The 25,173-nt window shown below is 38.6% G+C and overlaps 1 protein-coding gene across 1 annotated transcript in view; it reads left to right on the plus strand.

Moving 5' to 3' along the window:
* Positions 1 to 3,071: 3,071 nt before the first annotated feature.
* The window catches only part of NXPH1 (neurexophilin 1), a 183,123-nt gene continuing 161,021 nt past the window's right edge, over positions 3,072 to 25,173 (plus strand). The window contains exon 1 of the mRNA XM_088162259.1: positions 3,072 to 3,159. The gene's annotated coding sequence lies outside the window, so the exon portion shown is untranslated. The remainder of the gene's footprint in view (positions 3,160 to 25,173) is intronic.

The raw sequence follows: 25,173 nt of genomic DNA on the forward strand, positions 1-25,173 counted from the left end.
TGAACAAGGCCCAAGTAGATTTTTTCTGGGCAGCTGAAAGGACTTGCCTCAAAATTGATCACAAATTCAGGGACTGATGCATCAGTTTTGTGTCTGCCTAAAGATAAATAGGAGTTGGAAAGTAAAAATAACTAAAGTACAAGGGGAACTGTGAACGTAGTCCTGGGTGGAAGTCCTATCAGAGAAAGGGAAGCTTATTTTGAGCATATGATCAGGTGGAATTCCAGACTTGAAATTTATGTGTGGGAAAATCTTCATGTTGGCTTCTGAGAAATTTGTGCATGTTCTTTGTATGAGTTTTTAATAAAAAAGTATGAGACTTTGGAAATAATCAAAGTAATGTGTTACATTTCTTTTTCAAATGGAAACAAGATGGCTTTTCTATCAACTAACATTTGAAGGTTTTTGTGGTTGAAGCAGATCAAAGTGTTTTGAAATATGAGACCCAAAGGGCACTTTCACATGAGTATACACCAAAGAAATTATTTGGGGATCTCAGAAGAAATTACTACAAGTCCCTACATCAAATTATGGTAGATAGGAAGATGACGAGTCAAGAGTCTTCCACACACACATTTTTTGCACTGTTCATTGGAGGTGCTTCCTGTGGGTTACAACAGTTCTGGGATGGGGGGAGTGAGTTTAAAAGATCATCAGAAATAAAGACCATTTGGTGCTGCACCCGTCAGAGTGACTGACAGCATCCCTGGGAATTCAGAGTGCTGTGGAAATTGCAGTGTAGTAGGAGATAAGGAGCCTTTCAAAATCTGAGTTGCACAAGGACTGGGCTTTTTTTGCCCTTAGCCTACAGCACTTTGTCTTTATAAAATTTTAGATTAAAAGTGATATTATATGCGTTTTAAATAAAGGAAACACTATTTTGTTTGCATGTTGTTACACAGCAGAATATCACCGGCATTACAAAACCCTCCCTTTGTGATTTATGTATTGAGTGAAAGCCCGCACACCGTTTCAGGAGTTAGAATTTTGTATAAAGGAAATAAGTGTGTTTCGAAAACAGGCATACATATAAATGTGAGGGAAGCATAAAGGTATTATGCTCATCATTTCCCTTGTGGAAAAAAAATCACATGTGAAATGTGACTGCCAACTCAGACAAATTGCTGTTTGGCTTCTGCGTACAAACACTGACATATTAATTGAATTTCTCATCAGGAAGTTGTTCCAGTCTCCTTGTTCACCTGATTATAATCCATCTGATGAAGCAGTTGCTATGGTAACAGCTGTTTCAACATTTTAACCTATACAAATATTGCTCAATATAGAATTTTGTGATAACACAGTTAACTTGTGTAACTATTACTCCTGAGAAGAAAATTATGGTCAAAAATTAGAGCAAACAAATTTGCAAGAATTTGCTACCGAGCCAGAGAGAGGCTGGTTGGATAAAGCAAGGCTGACACCTGCTGGCTTCTTTCACTCAGACACAAATGGATTTTCTGCATTCGAGACACGTCCAGCTTTATTTAAAATAGCCTTGAAATAGCTTAATTCCTGCTGCATTAGGAGAGTTTTGGTTTTCTAGTGTCATCACATATTTCTTATTTTATTCTTTTATTTCGGAAGATTGTGAACAATTTTTATATAGAGCTTGCAGCTCATATTACAGACTGTAAGCATATCCTTAGTAAGAACAAGCTTACAATTCTTACTACCCAGATGCTTATTCCTAAAGTTTGACATTTAAGACAAATTCAGGGCTGCTAATTGGCTAGTTAGGCATGCTGATGGACTTGGTGTTTTGAGAGCGAGTAAGGCTTTTTATATAACTTCTAAAATACTCTGTGATTTTTTTGAGGCAGAGAATGAAGAAATATGTAACAAATAATCTCATCCAGGCAGAGCTAGTGTCGTACTAAGAACTGTGCATATGGCCAGTGCTTAAAAATCCATTAATAAATCCAGCAATAGGACGTGCATAAATACTGTATGATGTCTATTCTCCTGACACTACCAAGGGCACAGCAAAATCCTGGGGGAACTGCAGGTGCACTGCAGCACTGGTAATTCCTGAAAGCGTTGCGCCTGTCAGCTCTCAAGGGCAGGCAAAAAGTCTCAGTGTCATGGGAAGGATTTCTTCAATGACAAGTAGTTTGTACGTCTCCTTTGTGGGGGTATAGCATAAACTCCCTCTGTTTAGTTTGGTAGCTAATGTGAGAGAAAGAGAGCAGAGCTTTAACTGCCCTCCCTTCTGCTCCACTTTCCTTTGAAAAGTGTTCTGCTGCTGGCATTATTAACTCTGAAACTCCCTATACAGCTGTGGACTGCAAGGACTGGCTCTCCTATGCAACTGTGGAAGAGGCACAAAGGTTTCCTTGTGACCACTCATTCTTTTTGTGTCCCCACAAAAGGCCAGTCACAATGTAGTATGCTGTTAATAGCTGAAGCACAAGATGTGGTAATGTTAATGAAGCCTGAGCAGCTGACGCTAAGGTTTGGGGGAAACTGGGGCCTAAATGATTGTGCTTTATCTTTCTTATTGAGTCACTGCCACATGACTCTTTTGGCTTAATCCCTTCACAGCATTTTATGCAGAGGCACTACATTCAGATGTTTAAACACAAATTCATTATATGCCATGTATGCTCTGATGTCCTTACGTGTGAATATGACTTTGTTATTACTCTGCCCTCAAGTGTATTTTTCACCTGCCCATGTGAATACTGAGGTATTTTGGCAAAGTGCTTCACTGTGGAGCTGTACTTCCAAATCCTTGAGCTGACATTATGCTCTTCTCATTAGCATGTATGAAAACGCACTTTTTGGTTTAATAAGGAGCCATTAAGAATCTGTGAAATATCAATGTGGAATCAAAGAAACTGAGCATCATTGAAACTAGAGATGCAGTAGAGATGCAAAGAGCTCTGGCTTTTCAAAGAGAGGAAAGGAGGGAGGGGGGAGGCTAAGGGTGTGCATGTTATGAATGTCCCTTCTGTTTGTTAGCTCTACAGCAGAGTCAAAGAAGCTCCTATCTGTGACAGGCAGACCTGACAGACATTGTTTTTTCTGTTTTTATTCCTGCCTCATCTTCTATTTGGCGTTCTTAGATCCCAGTGTCAGGATAGTGTGGTACTTAGTAAGTGGTCTCACAAGTCGTGCTCTTCTAGGGCTCAGAAGTCCACGATGCAGCTACTACAGGTAATTCATATTTTCCTATCAGGGACTCTGAGATGAAAGTGAAAGGTGAGATTTTTTTTTTTTTTTAGGATTCAGGCAAGTCAGTGTGAATATTTGAACATATTTCTAGATGCAAAATATGTGGCTCTTCATGTAGTTCCTAATTTGTGTACTTTACTGTGACAGCTTGCAAAGTAGAGACAATGGTAGTGGTACTGATTGGTGCTATAGATACTGCGAAAAAATGTAAGGAGAAAGTCAGCTCTTTTGGTGCTGTGCATAATCCCAATAGGTTAATCATCTGACATTGCAGAAATGTATCATTTTAGGAAACTCGAAAACCTGACCATGTTGACTTTTATTTCCTAGCAAAGAATTTCTGTTTGCTACCTGATACATGCTGTGAGCCTCTCTGTCTGTGTCTCCGGAAATGGAAAGCTACTCTAAAGCATCTGGAGTGACAAGAACCACAGCAGATTATTGTTTTTAGAGAATTATGTAGCCTGTGAGGCTAATGTGGTTTCACATCACTGAAGCTGTAGTTCTCATTGCAAGGAATCATACACAGCAAGGAATAAATATGGTGGGAAGCATGTCCATCACCAGCCAAAGGAAAGGATGTCCCAGTTCTCACTTTCTAGTGTAAGTAAGTTTCCTAAATCCCTGAGATGCCCTTGAAAACCTCACCCTCAAGTCATGCCCACCCCACCCACGCCTCAGTGAAAAGTGTCTCTTGAGGCCAATTTCCTGAGAAAGTCTGTATGTAACTAAGCATAAAACTGGGGCATCACTAAAGACAGAGCAGCATATGGAAGTTCTCTAGTTCCAAGTTTCTGCAGCATTTCTTCCACTCAGGGACCCTTGTGAATCATGCTAGAGCAGGCAGAAATACTAACTTGGAAGAAATTCATCCAGCACTGTATTCCACATTTGCACATCCATGTGCAACCTCTGCCTTCCTTCAGAGAAGGAAAATATTTTGAGGCAAGCACCACAAATGCCAGTAATTTTCAGTTACTTGCAGTGAAATAGCCATCAAGTTATTGTCTAGAAGGGTTCCTGACCTCAGAGTGGCTGAGTTTGTGAGGAACCTCTGTCTTGTCCAAGTCACTGCTCAGAGAGTCAGCTGGAGCAGGTTGCTAAGGCTGTCTTCAGTTGGGTTTTGAGTATCTCCAAGGGTGGAGATTTCACAGCCTCTCTATTCCAATGTTCAACAGTTCTTACCATTAAAAAAAATGCTTTGCTTGTGTTAAAAATGCAATCTCTTGTATTTCAGTTTGTGCCCCATTTGCTCTTACCCTGTCCCTAAGAAGAGACTTCTTTAGTCATTCCTCTCAGGTGTTTATGCACAGTGATAACATCCCAGTGAGCTGTCTCTTCTCCAGGCTACGCAGCCCCCATTCTAAAGAACAGCATAAAGAAGGCAGACTGAGAACTCATGACATCTGAAATAGTTCTGGAACTGACAACTTTGAGCAAATCACAGTGAAATTCTGTGTCCTGTCCCTAGAGTAGAAGCACAGAAATCGTGACCCTGTAGGAAGAGAGGCAAAAGTAGCTTCAAGATGCTTCTGAGCTCCTTTAACCTTGAATTGGCCTGGAGTCTGGTGAAAGCTGTAGTGTAATCTGTTCAGTCCAAACTGTGGTTCTTCTTCGGTGTCCTATGGGAATGTGAAATAGGATTGCATGAAATAGAAATGTCATGGCTGGAATATCCGTAATGCTGTTTCTTTTGTCCCCACTCCAAGCTGAAGCATGCTCCTTTCACCAGACCTTGAGAAAGGATGTTAGGAACAAAGCTTATTGGGTTCTTTCATAGTGCCTCTTCTAAAGAAACCTTACTTGGTGTGAAGGGTTTTTAGGTCCCCTTTAGGGCTCCACGCTGCTTTTGCATGGCAAAGAGTGATCATGAGGATTTTGTTTAATCTCTCTAGGTCTTATGTATAAGATGCCTGAGACTTGTCCCTAAATTGTAATGTCTTTGTGTCAGGGTTGGATTTTGAGTTGTGTTTGGACTTTTTTCCATGCTTTTGGCCTAGCAGAAAGGGTGCCATTTTTCCTTTGTGGTTTCCTGCAGTGCTGGAGAGTGAATAATTAGGACATGTAATTCAAAACCACAATACATGACTCTGCAATAGGTCATTTTACTTCTTGGTAGTGGAAAGGTCACTGGGCCAGCAGATTTGCTATTTGCTAGGGTGACTTTTAGTTGTGAGGACACCTTCCAGAATGGTTACCAAAATGACAATGTAAGTCAAGACTTCTGGAAAATTCTCTTTAGGATCTCTTGAAAGGGTGGTAATGCTTCCCTCCTCACACTCCCCTATCAAGCTGGAGATGCACCTCATTGACCTGATAATTTTGATGCAGGTCATCTTGGCAGCTGCTGAGTTAAAGAGTGGTAAGAGGTAGCTTCCTCTTGTTGGGAAACTTTTTGGTCTTTTTGCCAACTGACTATTCCTTAAGTTAACTTATTTTTAACAGAACAGCCCAATATCAAGGGTCTTTAAAACTTTTATAAAGTGATACACTTCAGTACCTGGAGTTTGCTTATAAGAGAACTAATTAAAGATGAGTATACAGGTAGTGTGAAATTGAGCTTTGTTCTTGACCTGGTGACATGTCTGTTCTCCTTCACTTTTGACAGTGATACATCTACTACACCAAATGTTGCACTTTCGCACAGCTATTCAATATTTGTCAATATTCTCATTGTTACTCAAATTGCATGTCCTACTCATGTATTCCTGCAGCAGTTAAAATGGTGATTGCTGGATTATAGCAGCTTTTGTCATCATAACTGAATTTTGTCCCTTTATTTAATTAAAAAACTTTTATGCTCCATTAATGTACGGTACATTGGATATAAGACAGATGATGAGATTTAAGTGAGCTTGTGTCTCTTGATCTTGTCATCTCTATGCATATGCATGGGATAAAAATATGGTCTTGAGGCCAAAAAAATTGGAAAGATAATGTAGAGTAAAAGAATTTTTGAAACTATTGATTTGAATGTTGTGGAAGGAAAATATTTATAAACAAAAGTGCTAGGGAAATCCAATGCTGTGAAAAAAACCAATAAACATTGATAACAAAAGAAATAATTGGTAGTACATCAGTTTGGGAGTTCAGATCTTGCAACAAAAAATGTCATTAATTTCCAGTTAAATCAGAAGAAAAAACTTTCCTAAGTGACATTGCAGACAGGTATTGGTTCTCAATCTCTGAATTAATTCTCTGTTTTTCCATAAGAAAAGAGAAAAATCAAGAGTTATTTTGTATTTATGTGAACTATGACCATTTTGGATTTAATTTTTCTTTTTAAGCCTAAAACATCCTGGACAGAATGGGAGAATCTGTAAATACAGGGAGAAATATTTCAGCTCTGAAAATCAGAGATGACAAGTACTGTCTTATTTCTCCGTGATGATTATATGCAACACTAAAAATTATCAAACTGCAATTATGTTACCTGGCTGGAAAAATATCAGAATTATCATACAGGAAAATAAAATTATTTTGCATCTTTTCTCAGTAAAATTTTCACTAGATGGTAATTATTTGGAAAGCGAACTTTATTCATGTTATTTCCCCTTTATCAAATCTCATGTTTTAGCTTCTGTACCTTTAAGTCTTGGTGTGAAATCAAGTGACCTTTTTGCTCTTTGAAGTCCTTGTCTCCACAGGACTGTGACTAGCCTGAATTTAGTGGCACTTCTAATCCAAGGTAATGTAGCAGTTAGAGAAAAAGGTTTAAAACAAGTCACTCAGTATCCCTGAAATAATGCTTTGTTTCCCTGAAAGCAGGCAGGCCAACCTTCTTCAACTCCACTGGCCAATATCTGCTTAAACTTTACTTATATATTTCTAGCTGCCTTTTCTTTTCCTTGCTTTATCTTCTACGTTCATGGAGGGAAATGTGTGGGCTGACTGGCAGGCTGAGAGAGTCTGCCTCTGGCTAGAGAACCTCCTCCTGTCACCCAAGTGTTTACAGAGGGGAGCCTTGTGCTCTCACTGACTGTCTGCCTTGCTCATTGTTGCATGTTGTTGCAATATTCCTCCCCATCACAGTGGAAGTGTCTTGTGTCAAATGTCAAATTAAATATGTACAAATCAGGGCAGGTTTAACAGTTTATTGCAGTGCATTGTCAATTTGATCAACACAAGTCATTAGATAAATCAGATTTTTCTAAAAGATCAGGCTTTGCCACCTCTACAGTCTACTGGATTTTTTTTCAAGTCGTACCCTAAGAATCTGTTTTAAAATTCAAGGAGTGAAGATGACTCCTCATTTAATTTGTCCTCTCCCAGTGAGCTGGTGTATAGTAGACAGCTGGCAGACCTGTAAGGAATTGCTTCAGTGCTCTTGTTCTGATTTTTTCAGGCTTTTCTCAGAGATACTAGGACAGTCTTCATTTCCAGTTTATTCTTTTGGGGTTTTGTATTGTGCTCATGACCAAAGCACCAGAATGACATAGAGAAGAGGACAGAGCAGCATGAGGAACAGCTGGTGTATGTTTATGCTCTCACCCTCTCCTCAGGGGGCAAGTGTGCCCAGCTGAATATTTTCCTTTGGAATTACTTTAAATACTGTGCTAATATGAGAGAATCAAGGCTAGAAGAAATGTGCTTGTTGTTCAGTGTATAAATAGTGAGTCTGGTTATGTCCCTATTTCCTTGCATAGCCCAAGCACTGAGCAAGGTTCCAGAACCTGCCTGCTTCACAGGCAGGCTTTACTCTTTGTAGAGATTGTGTTATGGATATTCTCTTTCTGCTGCTTTTGGGAGAGAAAGTTGTTTGTTTGGGGCTTATTTTACTAGAATAATATGAAGGAGAGCTCAAAAAATTTGATTTCTCTGTCTCCAAATCCATAGATGTCTGTTTTTTTGAGGAAAGTGGATGCTCCTAAACACAGAGAAATAGCACTGCTATTTCAGTGAAGCCAATGACAATTAAGCTTATCTATAGTGCAACCTCTGTGTCTGGAACAAGATGAAAATTTGACAGGTGACACCAGTGAGAATTATCCTTTTGGAAATGAATGTTGGAGCCATTATGAATTGTCTATGGCATCCTGTTTGGAGCAATAGAAATTGATCAGAATAACATTACTTTCATTTTATTCTCAGTTACTTCTTTCTGTCAAAGGATATTTTCTAAGCTAAACCTTGTCTTTAATCAGGGAAAATTCTATTCTATTTTCCTTGTATTGTATTGCTATGGCAACACAACATGAAATGGCATTCTGAGCCGGCTGTCACAAAACTGCTTCCCCCACTGTGTCCAGTGACCAGCCTCTGTTAAGGGACCCTGAGTGCAGGGTCTGGTGCCTCCTGTTCCCTCGAGCCATGCTGGCTTAGTTCTGTGGAGGAGTCTGTGATGAGTCAGAATAACACTGTGGACATTTTGACACGTTTAGACTTGCACAGGTACTGGGGCACATCAAGGACCTGTTAGTCTACAGCAGCAGCACGCAACACAGAGCAAATCATGTCCAGGAGTGGTGTCACCCCTCAGGCAGGAAGGCTCCTGGCTCACAGGTGTTACACTGGCCAGTTTGAGCATGGGCAGCAATCCCCCTGTGGCAGCCGAGGCTTCTCAGCTCAGCACTTACCTACAGCTTTAGGCAGGACAGTGCAGTCTGGTGGAAGCTGTGCTGCTGCAGACACGCTCCTGTCGTTGCCAGCGATGGGCAGGTTATGCCTACCTGAGCTGCAGTTGTGCCTCTGTGTTGACTTACCCCTGAAAACTTCTCTTTTCCCAGTGTCCCCCCTTTCCAGAGGAGGCATGTTGTGCAGCACTGAGCCAACACAGCCTGGCCTAATTTTACTTACTCCTCAATTGATATTCTAGTAACCTGATGTTTCTATTCTAGAAGGGTAATAATGATTCTTTCTGGAGTGAAACTTTACCTGTAGCAGAATAATTACAGTGAATTATCAGGGGGTATGATTCCAAGGCAGTAGTTCCCAGGCACTTGCTTTGAAGAATGTACCTCTGCAAATGTGAGAAGGACGATTTCTGACAATCTGCTATTGATTACAGAAAATTGTTTAGTTCTAGTTTCACCCTCAAACATTTGTCTCTCTGCTGCCTTGTTTTGGAAGATGAAGCTTCTCAGAAACTGAACAGTAGGTCTTATTGATATCAACTCTATTTTACCTAACAGCTCATTTACCTCTTTCCTCTCTGCCTGCCTCCCTCCCTTTTCTTTCCATGCTGCTGCTGGCAAGTTAATTAGGCTGCTCCCTCAAGAAAAATTCATCCAAGTCTGTAATAGCCATATCAGATTGAAGCTAGGATAAAACTCTCCGCAGTATAGCCTTATAAGTGCCTCTCAGCTTCCCACAATGTTTCCCTGCCTGCTTTTTCTTTGTAGAGAGAATTCTCTCGTCATGTGTTCTTTGGAAGTATAAGTTATATTAATTAAAAGAAATTATGATGTATGTTTCCTGAAATATCCTCCTTGATTTCCTTTTATCCCACTTATTTATACATTTTGGGTGCTGAATCTCAAGCTTTGTCCAAAAAGCCCACATTGTGTATTTCACTATCTTTCCTTTTGTAAATCCTTAACCTTCTGTTAGACTAATATATTAAAATTCTTCAGACATGGAGTAGCAATGTTCATAATCTCCAGTTCATTATCTTAATTAGATCTGTCTTATATTATCCCACAGTTTATTCTCGTTACTTTAAAGGTGATCAGCCTTAGAAGAGAATGTGAGCAGACTTTAGTGAATTCTATTGTGGCAACATTTCTCTGATCTGGCTTTGAATCTTTCAGGTGTAATAATGATAATGCTGCTGGTGCTGTTAATTAAAAATTGCATTTGAATGGTATGAATATTCATTTTGGAGAATGAACACAGAATTAACTTGGGGGGTAAAATGTCTTTAATGGCCCAAGGATGTGAAGTGAACCTGGCTCCCCATTAAAGCACAAATGAATCATTAAAAATGATAGAAATTCAAAATCCTCCCACCCTGCAAACTATTAGTAAAGTATTGCCCAGGTTGAGCCTGTCTTCTAAGGTGGCAATAGACATTAATGTTCATCCTTCAGTAACAAATTATACGACATATACTTGACATACAGCTCTGTCCAGGAGCTAATACTTGATGCTAAATCTCTATTAAATAATTTAGAAGGGCTATTGCTTATTTAAAATTCTCAGGTTAAAGTGCTGTATCTGTAAGATCCAGATTACTTTTAATAGCTTTCTGTGGAAGGTCAAAACTGCTTTCCCAGAAAATGATCATGACATCCAAGATTCTGTTGGGGAAGATACAGACAAGAAGAAATGCTGAGACCTCTGATAATGAAACTCTCTATACCCAAATTCTCTCTCGGCAAAATGCAAGACTTTAATATCCTGGGCAGGAATGTTAAAAATGTATCTTTGTCATGTGAATAGCACAACCGAAAATATGAAAGTGATGTCTGTTTTTTTTTATTTTTCTGAATTTATTTGTTGTCATTTTTATCTGAACAAAAGAAACATCAAATAATGAATACCTTTTTTAAAAGCTTATCTGGTACTGCAGGATGTTTAAAAAAATGTGACCACAAACTAGAGATAAAGCCTCTTTGGTGTAGGAACGCTATGTGAAGTTTAATGGGCATTTGGCAGGGAATATTTTGCTGGCTGTTAGCTAGTTGCCAAGGGGATTCACAGGATGCATGTTCTAGAATAAAATGCTCTGTGAATAAACTGGGGTCAGTTAAGGTAATTTGCATGGTGCTTTTCACTGGAGCACCAGGGTCTGGGCTTGCTGTGCAATCAGAGATTAGAGCACTGATGTGCGTCCTCTCCTTTCTCGCTCTGCATCTAAGTCCTTCTTATGCAAGACACTTCTCAGTTGAGGTCTGAACTAGATATCTGCTTGGGAAAGCCCAAATCAACTCTTCATGTATCCCATGCAAAACAGAATTTGGCCTTCCCTTGTGAAAGAGAGAAAGAAATGTCGTGACTTAGGGATTCAAGCCGTATCATGAAATAAATGGAAGGAGGTTTCACAGTGAGATCCCCTTCCTCCTATGCTTCTAAACGAGGATAGATAAAAGCAAAAGGATTCTTCTGATCCCTGTGTTTTCTTGCTTGTGGTGAAGAGGAGATGTGGTAAGCTTTTCTCTGGGGAGGATGTAACAGGGACGTGGAGAGTATGTGATTAAGATTCTTTGTACAGTGAGGATCTCCCTATTAAGCTGCTCCTCTTCCACCCAGTGGTAATAAAAGGGAGGTCTGTCCTTGGCCTTGCAGTTGTTTGTGGTCAAGAGGGCATCTTTTTGCTGGTCCTATGTGAGCCCTTTGGAGATGAACTGTAATTTGCAGATAATATCATAGGAGTAAATAAAGGAAATACTAAAAAGTAACAAAAAACTGTTACCAATATTTAATCTGACTTTTATTAGCAGTGTTATTTTCTGTGTATTAGGCTGGAGAAATGTGATAAAAATTTTAGGGTCATTGTATCTGGATACAGCACACATAAAAGCCAAAAATCTCCTTGTTTGGCTTGTGGGGTACATTTAAGGTTTTTAACAATTGATGTCTTGTGTCACTGAAGGTGCTATAGGGTGTGTGTACTTGGTAGGTAGGTCTGATATGGGGGCCTCAGTGGATCTACTGCCTCCAGAACTACAACTAGTTATTCACTCTGGATTGTCTTTGACATTTTAGTCCTTATACAAAGAATCTATCTGTGTGTCAAGACACTTAGCCCTTTCTGAAATCAGATTTCTCAACATCTAAATAGTAGCAGAGAGTCACTTAAGAAAACCTCAACCACAGCACATCAGTGCAAATGTATGCCACTTGCAAACTCTATTGAACAGAGTAGCATGAAGGCTTAATTTGGGCTGCTAATTAGACTTGGGAAGGAGACTGTGGCTGGACAGCAGCTGTGAGAGGAAAGAATGAACAAACTCAGAGTTTTGTTTCATCTGATCATGTTTTTCACCCTTGTTTAACTATCTGGCAATTATTATGCATATGCTTGTGTTGTTCTTTAAAATTTATCCTGCAAGTGAGAAACTGCAGATAATGAGAAACTGATGTTTCTTTCCTCCCCCATGGTTTTATCTCACTGTGAAGGCCAGGCTTAAGGTGAGAAGTACCTGGCGTTGCATTAGTGCCAGATGTTTTCCCTGGTATTTCTTTGGAGGAGCAATCACATTAATTTATTCATGGAATGCCATAGTGCTCAGTTTTGAGGAGGAACATGTGCTTGCCTTTTGTACCCTGCTTCTGTTTTGTATATTTTTGTGGAGTCCATGTGTCTAGTGCCTGATATTCCAAGGATAGTGCAATTTAATAAGAGGAAAGAATGATATGGCTGCATCCTGCCCATTATGCCCTTAGGAAAGAGATTTTTATTTGCAGTCAGATGTCATTGATGGTGCATTTGGCTTCCTTTCATCAAGTGACAATTGCAGTTTTAAGAATACAGTACAGAGAGCCACTTTAAAGCCAAACATCTCAATTCACAAGTAAGAGAAGGAAAAAAAGTTGTGCAGCTGGAGGATGCTATTTCTTCTTGGCAGCTGTCATTGAAAAAGCATGTGAATGCTCTAGAAGTCAGGTGTCATAAATGCTCCATCCAGAATTTGTCACATGCCTGGAAATATCATAGTGTTGGAAAGAAATTATTAGAACATATTAGAAGTCTCTAGACAAGCTTGCCTTGGAATTTGCTATATTGAAATTTTAGGGAATGAGGAATAAATAAAAGTGAGATCTACAGCAAAATCTCCACATTTTACCATAGTCACAGAGCCTTTTTATGTTACTCAGATCAAAATGTTTGACTTTGGTAGGAAAAATGTTCATGACAAATTCTCTGCCCTTTCCTTGGCTCTCCAAATCTTTAGATGTACCCACAAGGGGACATCTGCACATTTTAAGAATAGATGCATGCATACAGTGGTGGTCATGAGGAAAAGCACTATTCCAATACAAGAAGAGGCTTGGCATTAGGAAAATATTTTACAGTGTGCCCACTGTCTACTCTATTAGCAGCTCTCAAACTTTATTCTTTTCTTCCTTTTCCTTTTCTTCCCCTTCTTCACTGGAAGCAGATGTCTTCAGTGGGATAGAAGAAAAGAAGAACAGCTGAAGCCATGAAGAATATCTGGTCTTTTCACTTGATTCATACTCCTGTCTTCTTCTAACAGGTCCTTGTTCGGAGGAGGGCAGTGCTTGAGAAAGCTGCTGTGTGTGGGTTTATATGCAGGATACCAAGTCCCCACTGTGTGGTACATTAAGTACCCCAGATTGCCTATAGTTTGCTATAGTTTACCCAAGTTTGCATATAGTTTAGTGTCCAGGAAGTACACGGGTGCTGAGTTGTAGTCATTTTGCCCCTCTCTTTCTGCAGTGTATTCAGTGTGATCTGTGCTTGACAGCAGCTGCACTACCTATGTATAGGGGCATTTAGTATGAGTCACTATAAAAATAATGAACTTGAGAATTGTTTAGGTCTGATGCCTGGTGACAGCTGGGACAAGGAAGGGGTGAGATTTGAATCTGCTCTCTTTGGCCTTGGACTCTGGTGTTAACATACAGGTTTTCTGTAATGTCCTGTTCCTTTTCAGTTGTCACTGGCTGGCTTTCTCTGCGTATCATTTCTGTCAACTATTGAAATCAGAGTGTCTCTTCCTATTCCAGCTGGCAGTTGCCAAAGCTATGTGAAACAGAACTGGATATACAGAAGAACTATTTCATTTGTTTTTATGTCAGGTGAAGATGTAACACTAGCATCCTAGGGGTGTTTATTGATGCAGGGGACACCAGGCACTGAGTGCTGGAATTCTGCTCAAAGGAAGCAAGACAGATGGGGAGAGAAAAAAATCCGCACCTGTCAAGTGTGACTCATCGCAGGTGAGTCTAAAGAACAAACATAGCGTCTTCTTCCAGTATATTAGTGCCTCTGCACAAGAAATCCTTTGATAACACATGCCTGTTGTTCATTTAATAGATTTTAAAATGAAGATTATGAAAAAGTTACGTACAGTGTGCTTCACTGCATTGAGTTAATACCAGATTTTAAGAGGTAAGGAGTACTGGACCCCACTACACCAGTCTCCCTTCTGTACTTGTGGCCATAGGAGACTGCAGGAGTTGAGATCAAGGCCACCAAGGAGAGTGGAAGTACCCACAACACCTTACTCATTTTGCATTGCAGTTGTCAAGTAAGTCCATGAATATTGTGGTTTCCTGGAGTAATCATCTGCACAATTGTTTCCTAAAGAAAACTTGTGATTTCACTTCGTGTCTCACCAGGTTCATGATTGCACATAGAGACTTCCTTTTGATATTTCCAAGGGGTATTCTGTACCCCCATAATCTTAATATATTTGTAATGATTGAAAATATATTGCTTTTAGATTCAAGCATAAGATTTGTTTCCCAATTTGTATGAAATGTAAAGAAATACTCTTACCACTTGACTGCATGTCTGGTCTTACAATTTTCTGTGACACATTTGTATTGTGTGTTGAGCAAAATGTAACTTTTAAGATGAAAGCATGGTTTGATTTTTAAAAGAGTAACAATGATAGGAAGAGAGGGATCTATCCATCTGTCTATCTTTATGATATAATTAGAACAGGCTACATTTGTATTATTTCCTGGACTTAGGTTTCATTACAGTTATTTTCCCAATGAATACATTGCATAGTATGCTATTTCCTCTTTTCATTACCATCTTTTTCATGCAAAGGCAGTTATAGAATCTTAATGATTCTGTTATTTAAACCTTTTTGATAATTTGTGTTTTGAATGACCTCTCTTTCACCTCTTCCCTAAGGTTGCTTAAGTTGAGATTAAGAGTTGCTTTCAAATCAAATTACTCACCAAAGAAAAGGGCAAGATAGTTTAGATAATTATTGTCACAATTACAGATATTATAAAAAGGACGAGGAAAAAAAAAAAGAAAAGGAAGTCTGAAACCACACTAGTTTTCCACTACAAAGCAAGGAAAATAATAATTATTGTATGTGAGTCTGATTCAAAATTCACTGAAAAACAGAGATCCCTACATATGAGATTATTCAGGTTTCAGACACCATCAAATCAGGCTTAGTTCTGGATTTGGGGTAAAATATCACAGTTTAAACTATTGGTAATCACTGACAATGTGCTCTTTAAAAGTTGTGTCATCTTGGAAAATGCATAAATGTGGTTGGTCATGTGCATTTGAAATATTTTCAGAATGTTTATTTATAAGACTTTTTTGTATTCAAATGAGTGGAGAAGAATAGATCCCCCACATTAGGATTCAAGGTGCTGGCTGGTGATATGGATTGAAATGGGCTGCACACTGCTTGGGATCCACAGTCCATGTGGGAAAACTGGTATGTGGAAAGTACTTATAAAAACCCAGATATTTGTGTTCAGAAGCAAAATCTACTGCCACACAGTTCGACTGAACAGACTCTGCCAGCCAAACAACTCTCACCATTTAAAGACATGACTGAGTAGTGTGTAATGCTTCACAGACATCTGAGATAGTCAACCAAGATCACCAAATGATAAAAGTCAAGATTAAAGATTCAGTGCTTTCAGCACCATTAAGACTTGTGTGTGTGCACTGGCAGCTCTAAATGGTAAATACACTTCCTTCACATGCCCTGTACTTTCCATAAAGATTGTTTTCCTACAGTGGGCAGGAAGATCGTATGAGAGACTCATGGGAAGTGCACAAAGAACAAATATAGGCAAAGGATTTACCTGCAAAAAAATTGTAGAGAGCAGGGTTCCTATATTTACTCACACTCTCCAATCTTCATCCGAATAAATAAAGTGGTGTCACGGGGCATGCTGCAATACTGATAATGAGTTTTATATTCATTCAGCCTAAGAAGCTTCAACAGATATAGTTAGCCCATCAAATAGATTTAAAATTGTATTGTCTCTGCCTTGCTTTCTGCACTGATTGTTTTTGTATTGCAGCTCCATGCCTCAATAGATACTTTGATTGGTCTGTATCTGTTGTTTTGTTCACGAGTCTCCCCATAATCTGTAATATGAAACTCTTTGTTTTAACACTAAAACTCAACATGTGCTTCCATGAAGATTATTATCTTAGGGATATGGTGGCCAAAATTATATTTTGCTTTCTATCCTTGGTTTTGGGGTTTTTTTTCTGTGTACCTTGTATGGTAGGCAACAATCCAGTTACTTCAAGATCTCAGCTTAGTGGCAGAACCATTTCAGAAGGGATGTTGTGGGTACAGCTGCAGACATTTCCATAGGTTTGATTACCATGCTGCACACAGGTATAATAATAAACCTTGGCTACCCCTGGCTTAGCTTTTATTTTAAATTCTTATGACTGCAATTTAAGAACCCTTTAAAGCATGTATTCCATCTCAAATACGTTACCTTAAGAATGAATGATTTAATGCTGACACAATGATTGGGTATATAGACTATACCAAAGCATTGTGTATCGTTAAAATGCTCCCATGTCTTCAGAGAGCACTGCTCTGAGGGAGCCTACTTGGGTACCAAAAGCATCAAAATCATCCTAATAAAATGGTCTTTCTAAGGTTAAATTCCCTTCAGCAAGTGAGTTAAAACTCCTAAATATTATATTTTCAGTCAGGATGAGAATTATAAGTCTGACTCCAGTATTTGTACCTTAGATATATACCTTAATATGTACTTTAGGTGTCACTCTGGACTTTTGCTATTTCTTTAAAAGAAGACCAAATTTCACTTTTAAGGTATCAGAATACAGTGGTTTATCGAGCCAGACCCTGGATGTGGGCTTTTAAATATATACAATATAAGAAACCTAACAGAACCCTAACTCCTTCCTTAAAGAACGGTGATAATAAATAAATAAACAAATAAATACAGAAAGAAAGAAAGAAAGAAAGAAAGAAAGAAAGAAAGAAAGAAAGAAAGAAAGAAAGAAAGAAAGAAAGAAAGAAAGAAAGAAAGAAAGAAAGAAAGAATGCCATACGCTGAAATGGAAGCATAAACTGGAGACCATATATTTCACATTTTTATAATTTTTTTGGATGTGCTAGCACCACAATAACGTAATACAAACTTTAAAACTTATTATTACTTGTTAGAGCATACTATTTATTTGTAGGCAGAGAATAACAGTTCATGTTTCTCTTTGAGGGCACTAGGTCTTCTGATTTCCATATGCTCCTGAGCACCCTCTGAGCATCTACTGAAAGGCCAGAGAATTATGTTTGTATCAGGAAAACATATTAATGTCCAGTAAAGCAAAATTGTGCACTCTAGATGTTTTTATCAGTTCCTTTAAAATGAGAGCTTTAAAAATTACTAACAAGAAGATTAGGAAACAAGAAGGATATAAAAAAATAACTTAGAAGAAAGATTTACTTTTCCAAATTCATGTAAGGAAGTAGCATTTGTAACTGTTCATCCTTTATTTCCCTTCCCCCTAAGTAAATTCAGTCATCGATTTAACTCAAACTTTAGGATTTGCATTTGAGCTTGATGGCAATAATAATAAGTGAGATAAATCAAATTAATATACTTGCAGATACAGTTAGTTTAATCATTTTGCCATTTCCATTCCCTTTTTATCTGCATTATCACAATTCGATAACATACTAGAGTAAACCAATGCTGCAATGAACTTTTTTCTGTTCCCAGCATGGAGAGATTAGAATTTCTAATTTTATTGCTCAGATTGTCATATCTTGCCTTATGCGGCACCTTTTATTGCAAAAGGAAGCCTGATGTAAAGAGGAATGAATTTTTTCAGAGTTTGTATGTATGTACTTCTGGGGTGAAACAGAGACCTTTTTCAAAGCAACCAGCAGTATCACACAACCATTAAAACAGAATGCCCAGAGAAGCTGGATCACGGTGTAATCGTTTATGGGGGATCTTGGGAGTTCCAGAACAGAGAGGACATGTTCTCAAACACAGAGACATCAATACTTGTCTATATTAAGGGGATTTTCATATTTACACACCCTCTCTGATAGATAATCTGCTTTTATAGTCTTATAGTTTTATAGTCTTTTATAGTTTTTGGGCTTTAGGGGGATGGAATATGAATGGTCTGCAGGGGACAAACTTACATTTTAGCCTAGGGCTACTGAGTGGGGCTATGAAGCTCCTGTTGAAGCCATTGCCAACAAATTGCAGCCCCTCTGCATTCTCCTTGCTGGAGTTACTGGATTCAACCCTCATCAAGATGGCCTTCTCTATTGGGTGTCATGAAAAGCTTTTCTGTGGTATTTTTTATACCATTTATACATATATATACACCATTTTATCCATATGTATGTGCAGAAGCACTCCCAGCTAGGATGTCCTTCTCAGCATAAAGGACAGGTATCTGAGGGAGTTGTGCAGTAGTAATTGTGCTGGGTCAGCAATCTCTTAACACCAGCAGTTTAAGCCACCGTGTCCATAATTGTCCTCTGTGTGTTTACACAAAAGATTAATACATACACGTACAAACCTTTCAAGCCCATGTGTGGGCTGGTTAATAGTTTACCAAGTGTTATCATCTACCTTGGTCCTCCCACTTATCCTTGTTCCTGCTGCCAAGTGTGCCTGGAGCAATTTTTAATGGAAGGGTTATTCATTAGATGAATAGCTAGTGCTTTTGTCTTCAATGCTGTTCCAGGTGCACTAGAAGGGAACAGGCCGTTTGAAGGAAAGAATTTCAATCCCTCACTCCATCCCAGGCTTCGACATGACCTTGGTCAAATATACCTAGCCTTGCACATATGGTTGGGTTCAGTTCTGAAACTGAATTTGCTCTAGGAATTGAGTTGACAAATCTGACCTGGATGCCTAATGTATGGAGAAATTTAAGACCCTGAGAAAGAGATTCCTTTTTTATGCCTCCGTGTCAACTCATTAGAACAGATAATTACATCCTTTTCTTCTTTGAATGTACAGAGAAAGGGTAGAGAGAGCAATAATGCCCATTTTTTACATGGTGGCTGGGCGATGAAAGTGTTCCATCAGAAAGCAGAAAACCTGGATAAACAGATTATATCGGTGTTTATACATTTTTGTCTTGATAAAGCAGAGTAAAGACACAAAATAAGTCAGAAAGTAAAATTCATACAGAAGACTGAGCATGCTGTAGCTTTTTTGTCATTAGTTTCAGTAGTTTTTTCAATGAAAGCAAAGTCACAATTTATTACTTTTGTTGTAAATAGGCAGATAGGCTTTTTTATTCAGCAGTAAGGGGGAGGTGGCATACAAAACCTAGACACAAAAGCAATACTTTTTATACTAATATGACTCCAGAAACATTAGAATGTTACTGTGCTCACGTACACTCAGCTGAAATAGTTTTGGTTTCATCAAGTCCCTCCTGAGGTAGCTCTGACAGGCTATTTAACTCTGCAGAGCTCTGTGACAGCTGAAGCTAAACACATTCAGCCTTTGTAAAAGACTTTAAGCATACCAATAATGGAAGAAAAGGAAAACAAAGAATTGTAGATGGAAAAACAATAAAAAACACCCTTTAGGATTTTCTAAAGGATCATTAATATTGTGGTTAAGATTTCTTAGGACTTCTGGGTTTTTTTCTGCCATACCTTCATTCCTGTTTTAGGATTTGGGGTTTTTTTGCTGCTTTTATTAGAATGTTGCTTGTAAAGTCCATTTTTAAATATCTCCTCCATCTGCCTTTCCTCTGTGTTGCTTCTATTTTCCATCCCTTCTCTATATTGAGGCTTAAAATTGTTAAGAGTTAATGTCTCAGGCAGTGACTTCCATTGTTTTCCTGGGGAGAAGCCTTATATGGCCCTGACACTCGTTTCTGTCTCACAGTGTCTCTTTTTCTGTAAATTTATTCCATATTGAAAATAAGTCAAAAAACAGAGTTCATAAATTAATGAGAATTCATAAGTCTATGAATTCTATAAGTCTATAAGAATATTAAATATATTCTCCAGGCCATCACACAAGATCAGAAATTAAAATATGAAGATGTTTCAAAACTCCATGCAATTTGGTGATTGACCCTAGAATAAACACCAGGAAACCATTCCCTTCATGGCCAAATACCACACACACTTGTATTCATTGCACACATGTTCTATGAATACACCTTGACTTTGCATGTATTTCAAAAACGTTAAGATTTTATTTTTCAAAACTTTAAAATTAAACTTTCAGTCAATATATTTGAGCTTGAGAGAAAAAATAACATAACAGAATTACATTTAACACTGAATTTCTCTTATCCTAGCAGTGTGTGGCTTAGACAAGCTACACTGTCCCCGAAAAGTAATTACTTAATAAATATCCACTGCTTCACAATTTGTGATCAGTCAAGGTAATACAACTTCACAGAATGAGGAATAGCTTGATTGGTAGCTCAAATTTTTCCTGAAGAGATTGAAAACCACATGCTCCTCTCATTTGACCCCATGTGAACCTATTGATTTATAGAAAGCCTTCTCTGAGCCTCAGTGGTCTGAGATCATCAAGGGAGCTAATATGAAATCTATTTTGATTTGGATTATGCTCTTTGGGGACTTAGCTAAATGAATTTCCTAAGTATTTGATATGGCCTGAAAGGATGGATATTTAGACACTATTGTGGATCATCTAGAGTTAGGTAACTGCTTATATGTTGTAACTTGATCGTAGACCTGAGCTTTTTGATTTGGAAACAATCAGAGATCTCACTGAAATTCCTGAGCATGGCAATCACCCTCTTTTAAGATAAATGAGAATGGGGAAGTGATAGTAGGTGTTAAGCAGCAACTGACACAGTGGAATTGCTCCTATGAACACTGACAGCAGATTCCAGCAGCCCCAAATTTCTGCAAAGCAGGCTCAGAGCCTAAGGATCTAATAAATAGAGCAGAGAATCAGCAGACATGAAAAAAAAAACCACAGAAAGGACCAGAAACACAGGCAACAGAAATATATGTGGCATGATGGAAGGAAAGCCAAAGAGGATAAAAACAGGTTTGGGGGCACAATGATTGTTAAAAATACAGATTTAGAATGCTTGAAGACAAAAAAAAATGACATCCTATTTCTCTTCCTGCTGTATCAGGGATTTATGCTTGTTCCTCATAAAGTAAATGAGTTATACCACAGCAATCACAAGCTCTCTCATTAATTTGTCCCCCTAACAAAACAATTGAGAAAACCCCAAATATCTGCTTAGCTACTTGGATAAGATGAATAAAGATATAAAAGAGAAAGCAATATTTCCAGCTGTGGAATTTGCTAGATATGCAGTGAAGTGTGTTGTTCAGCTGAGTTTTGCATAAGAAATACATTTATGTTGCATTTCTAATGCAAATTGCACGTATTTTACATGGACAGAATGAATTCTTGCTGGCTGGATCTTCAGCTTTTCAAATCAATAGAGAGACTCTAATGTATTTTCAATAGACTTTGGAGCAGGCCCTTCCTCCCATGCACTCAAAATGATTTACAATCAATTTATGGCAAGAATCCACTTCAGAAAGCCTGAAAACTACGAATATGCAGTTTCATGGGGAAGCTAACATCAGTGGCCTAAAAATAGACTCAATTTCAATATACTGATCCAGATGCCTGCCTGTGAAGAATTTAGTCCCTGTGCATATGCTATCTAGCTCTTAGTGGTTTGAACAAAAGAGGCAGAAGACTATGTTTAAGGAAGTGATGACAAGTGCCTCTTTTTATCAAATGCTCTGTGCACCAAAATGGAAATACTCAAGGAGCTTATTTTGATGGCATGTTATTTCTGACCCCTCAGTAACTTGTCATGTGACCAACACTAGAATTGTTATAGATAAATGGATCAACCACTTACATTTATACAGATGGATCTGTAAAGAACCTTTTTATATGGCCTGTTCTATATGCAGTGGGGCTTCTTTTTTTCCCCCTGGCTACATCTGTACCTTAGGATTTTGGATTTTGCAGCTTCGGCTATGGAGGCACACACCACCAGTGTTCCACCTTCTTGCTAAAGTAAAACTGAGGAGCAAGACCTCCCTTCCTTTATGTCAAAAAATATATTCACATGGGCTGACTGAAAGGGAGGGAGACAGTTTACACCAAGAGGTCCACCAGTTTGAACATCCAGGAAATGAGAAGATGTTTCACAGGCTTCACATCCCAAATAATGCAAATATAGACTCATAGCACTATATTGGGGAATGCATATATAGCATATATGCTGCAACCCTCAGTGTTTGTGGTATTTACACAGAAGGGAGGACCAGAAAGAGTCAGTGAGCAGGAAAAAGAAAAAGATGGACTAGCAAATCCCCAAAGGCACAGAATATTTTGACATTAAAAACTAGGGTAAGGAAAGATGATTAGGAAAGGAGATGATGTATTGCTCTTAGCAGGCAGATGGGGGAGTAGAGAAAGAACAGTTCAGAGTAGAAAACTACCTGGAGCAGTTTGTGAGTAGAAGAGGAGGAAATGGACAAGGATGACAGATTAGTATTCTGATTTAGGAGCTGATAACTTACTGTTGTGCATCTGACTCCTTGCAATTTGAAATAGGGGACTTTGGGGAGTCCTAATTGGGATTGAGAGAAGTTGTGGGAGTCTTATGTTCCAAAAATGCTTTTCTTTGCTGTATCAGCTAAAGCGTGTCATAGCAAATCCATACTATGAGCAACCAGATGGGACTGCAGAGATACTGTTTAAAAGGTCCTCGGCAGATTTAACTACTGCATATTTAGCATTGTAAGAAAATAGCAATGAATTTCATCTTTGCAAAGATCACAGCTCAAGGGTGAAGGGAAAAAAAGATCAAAGTCTCAGTACACAGCTAACAAGATGTGTTAATCAGACAGTTAATTCTGAATCAGTCATGAGACTGAGCAACACTGGGAATCCTAACCCTGCCAAAGCAAACAGCAAACAGCAGGTCAGAGTCACCTTCCCCCATGACTGTAAGAAAGAATGGAGAATTTTATTGTGAAATGCCTGCCACCAGGACAGGACTTGGCATCACAAGTACTTGACTAGATTCATTAGATCAGTTCTCTAGGAGTCAAATTTGTCCAGGGAGAAGCATGTCCAGAATGATGATGAGAGAACTGTGAATGTACCATACACTCACTTGGGTATGTGACATTGCAGCCAAAGAGAAAGCTGCACTCTGGAAACTGATGCAGAGACTGCTTTTTCCCTTACACATTACAGGAAGACACTTCTTATCTATTTTTGTTTTGTTGATGGAAATCGAGATTTCTTAAAAGTGTCAACCCAGCCATGATAAAGCTGAAGCATACCCAGACATTTCTATACCACTGCAAAAACTGCCAGTGTCCTGATGCTACAATCGGTGGGGAACAAAGCCAGCACCTGGTGTGAATGCACCTGTCAGCAAGGGCTGCCTAGGATGACTTCTGTCCTTTTCTCACCCTCTGCCTCTGATTTTAAAACACTCCCCTTCATCTCTACCAAGTGCTGCTAAATAATTTTCACTCTTTACATCCTCATCCTTCCAAACTGTATGAGAAGTCCATGAGACAATTGCTCCCAACTCACACACAGGGCTTCTTGGCATTTGTAAATTCCTGCTATAGAATTGCAATCCAGAAAGGATAGAAAATGCTGCTCTGGGCTGGGGTTTTAGTGGAATTGCATCAAACTGGAAGCTTGGTCTGTGAAAGACACAGAGATAGATTAAAAAAAATGTTGAGGAAATGACTGTGCATTTGTATAAAATGAAGATTATTCTGAGTATCCTTTTTTCATCACAGTATAGGAATTTTAATAGTGCTGGTTTTAAATAATCAAGAATATAGTCCCTAGAAAAGAAACACATTGTACAAGGAGGTTTTTCCTATTATTTTTGCTATTGTTTTTGCATTCCTTTTCATCCCCAAAGCTTTTGCTCCTAGGTGTTGAATCCTGGCATACACTTCCTAACAAATGCATGCTTTGATGCTGATAGTTTAGCTCTGGACTCCTCTTTTCCTCCAGACCAGATGTTTGACTTCTCCCTGCTAATAGTTAACATGGTGCTACCTCATTATACACCTCTCTCTGGAAATTATGCCAGTGCTGCTTCAGCATGAGCCAAGAGCCATGCAGAATCAATGAGACAGCTGGCGTCCTCCATGGGGATGGACTACTTTACCTTTTGGATTCAGGCAGTCACTGTGAGCTGAGATCCAGGATGCTGTGAATGATTTTTCATAAGCAGGTGAGAACAAAAGAGCTTTGAAAGCCTACTTCAATAGAATCTGGAGACATGGAGCTCTCTTGATTAAAAAAAAAATTACACATACACAGTCCAATTGCATTTTCATCTTAATTGATTTTTGTATGAGATAGAAAAGTGAATTCTGTCAAACAAAAGCGTTCATAGAAGTCTTTTCTTTACATAACATTAAGTAGATTTTTTCATGCACAACAGCTGTGATGTGTTTTCAAAAATCAAATAATTCCCTTATAAAGCTCACAAACTGTAAGTTGATTGCTTTGATCTTGTCCACAATATATGCTAATCCTCAAATATCCATGGAAGAAGGGAATGAGATAATGCAAACAGAATAAACACCTGATTAAGATAAAACATTTGTAGAGTTTGAAGCCAACATGTAGTTAGTGCATTTGCTGTTGGGAAAAAAAATAAAAAAGAAATGAAGTTCAAACTTTAAAGGATGGTTTTAACAGGAAGAATTTGGAGTTGTTCTGTGAAGTCTCATGAAACTGCAAGTTGGAAAATTCTCCTGAAATAAATGAGAATAGACTGCACTTAATTTTCTTCCTACAGTCGGTATGCCTACTTTCACAGAAGGTACTTGACAAAACTCATCAAGAATGAAGCAGTCAGTTTCTGCAAGCACTGTATGACAAAAATAGACTGAAGGATTCTCAAGGTCATCCCTGCTTATAAGACTGCCTGGTTGATTTACAGTGTCTAGTTCAGAGCATCCAAAGGAGCACTCTGTACATTTTACTATTTCCCCTTTACCTCTGACCCTGAATTTAGTTTCAGACTATAAGGTTAAGGACTGGTCTTTGTTGGTACTTGAAAGTCTCTCAGTCATGCTGGATGCTGCTGAAAACAAGGATTAATAATAGCTG

Source organism: Sturnus vulgaris, chromosome 1 (genome assembly GCF_052056855.1).
Source record: "Sturnus vulgaris isolate bStuVul1 chromosome 1, bStuVul1.hap1, whole genome shotgun sequence".
NCBI classification, from domain to species: domain Eukaryota; kingdom Metazoa; phylum Chordata; class Aves; order Passeriformes; family Sturnidae; genus Sturnus; species Sturnus vulgaris.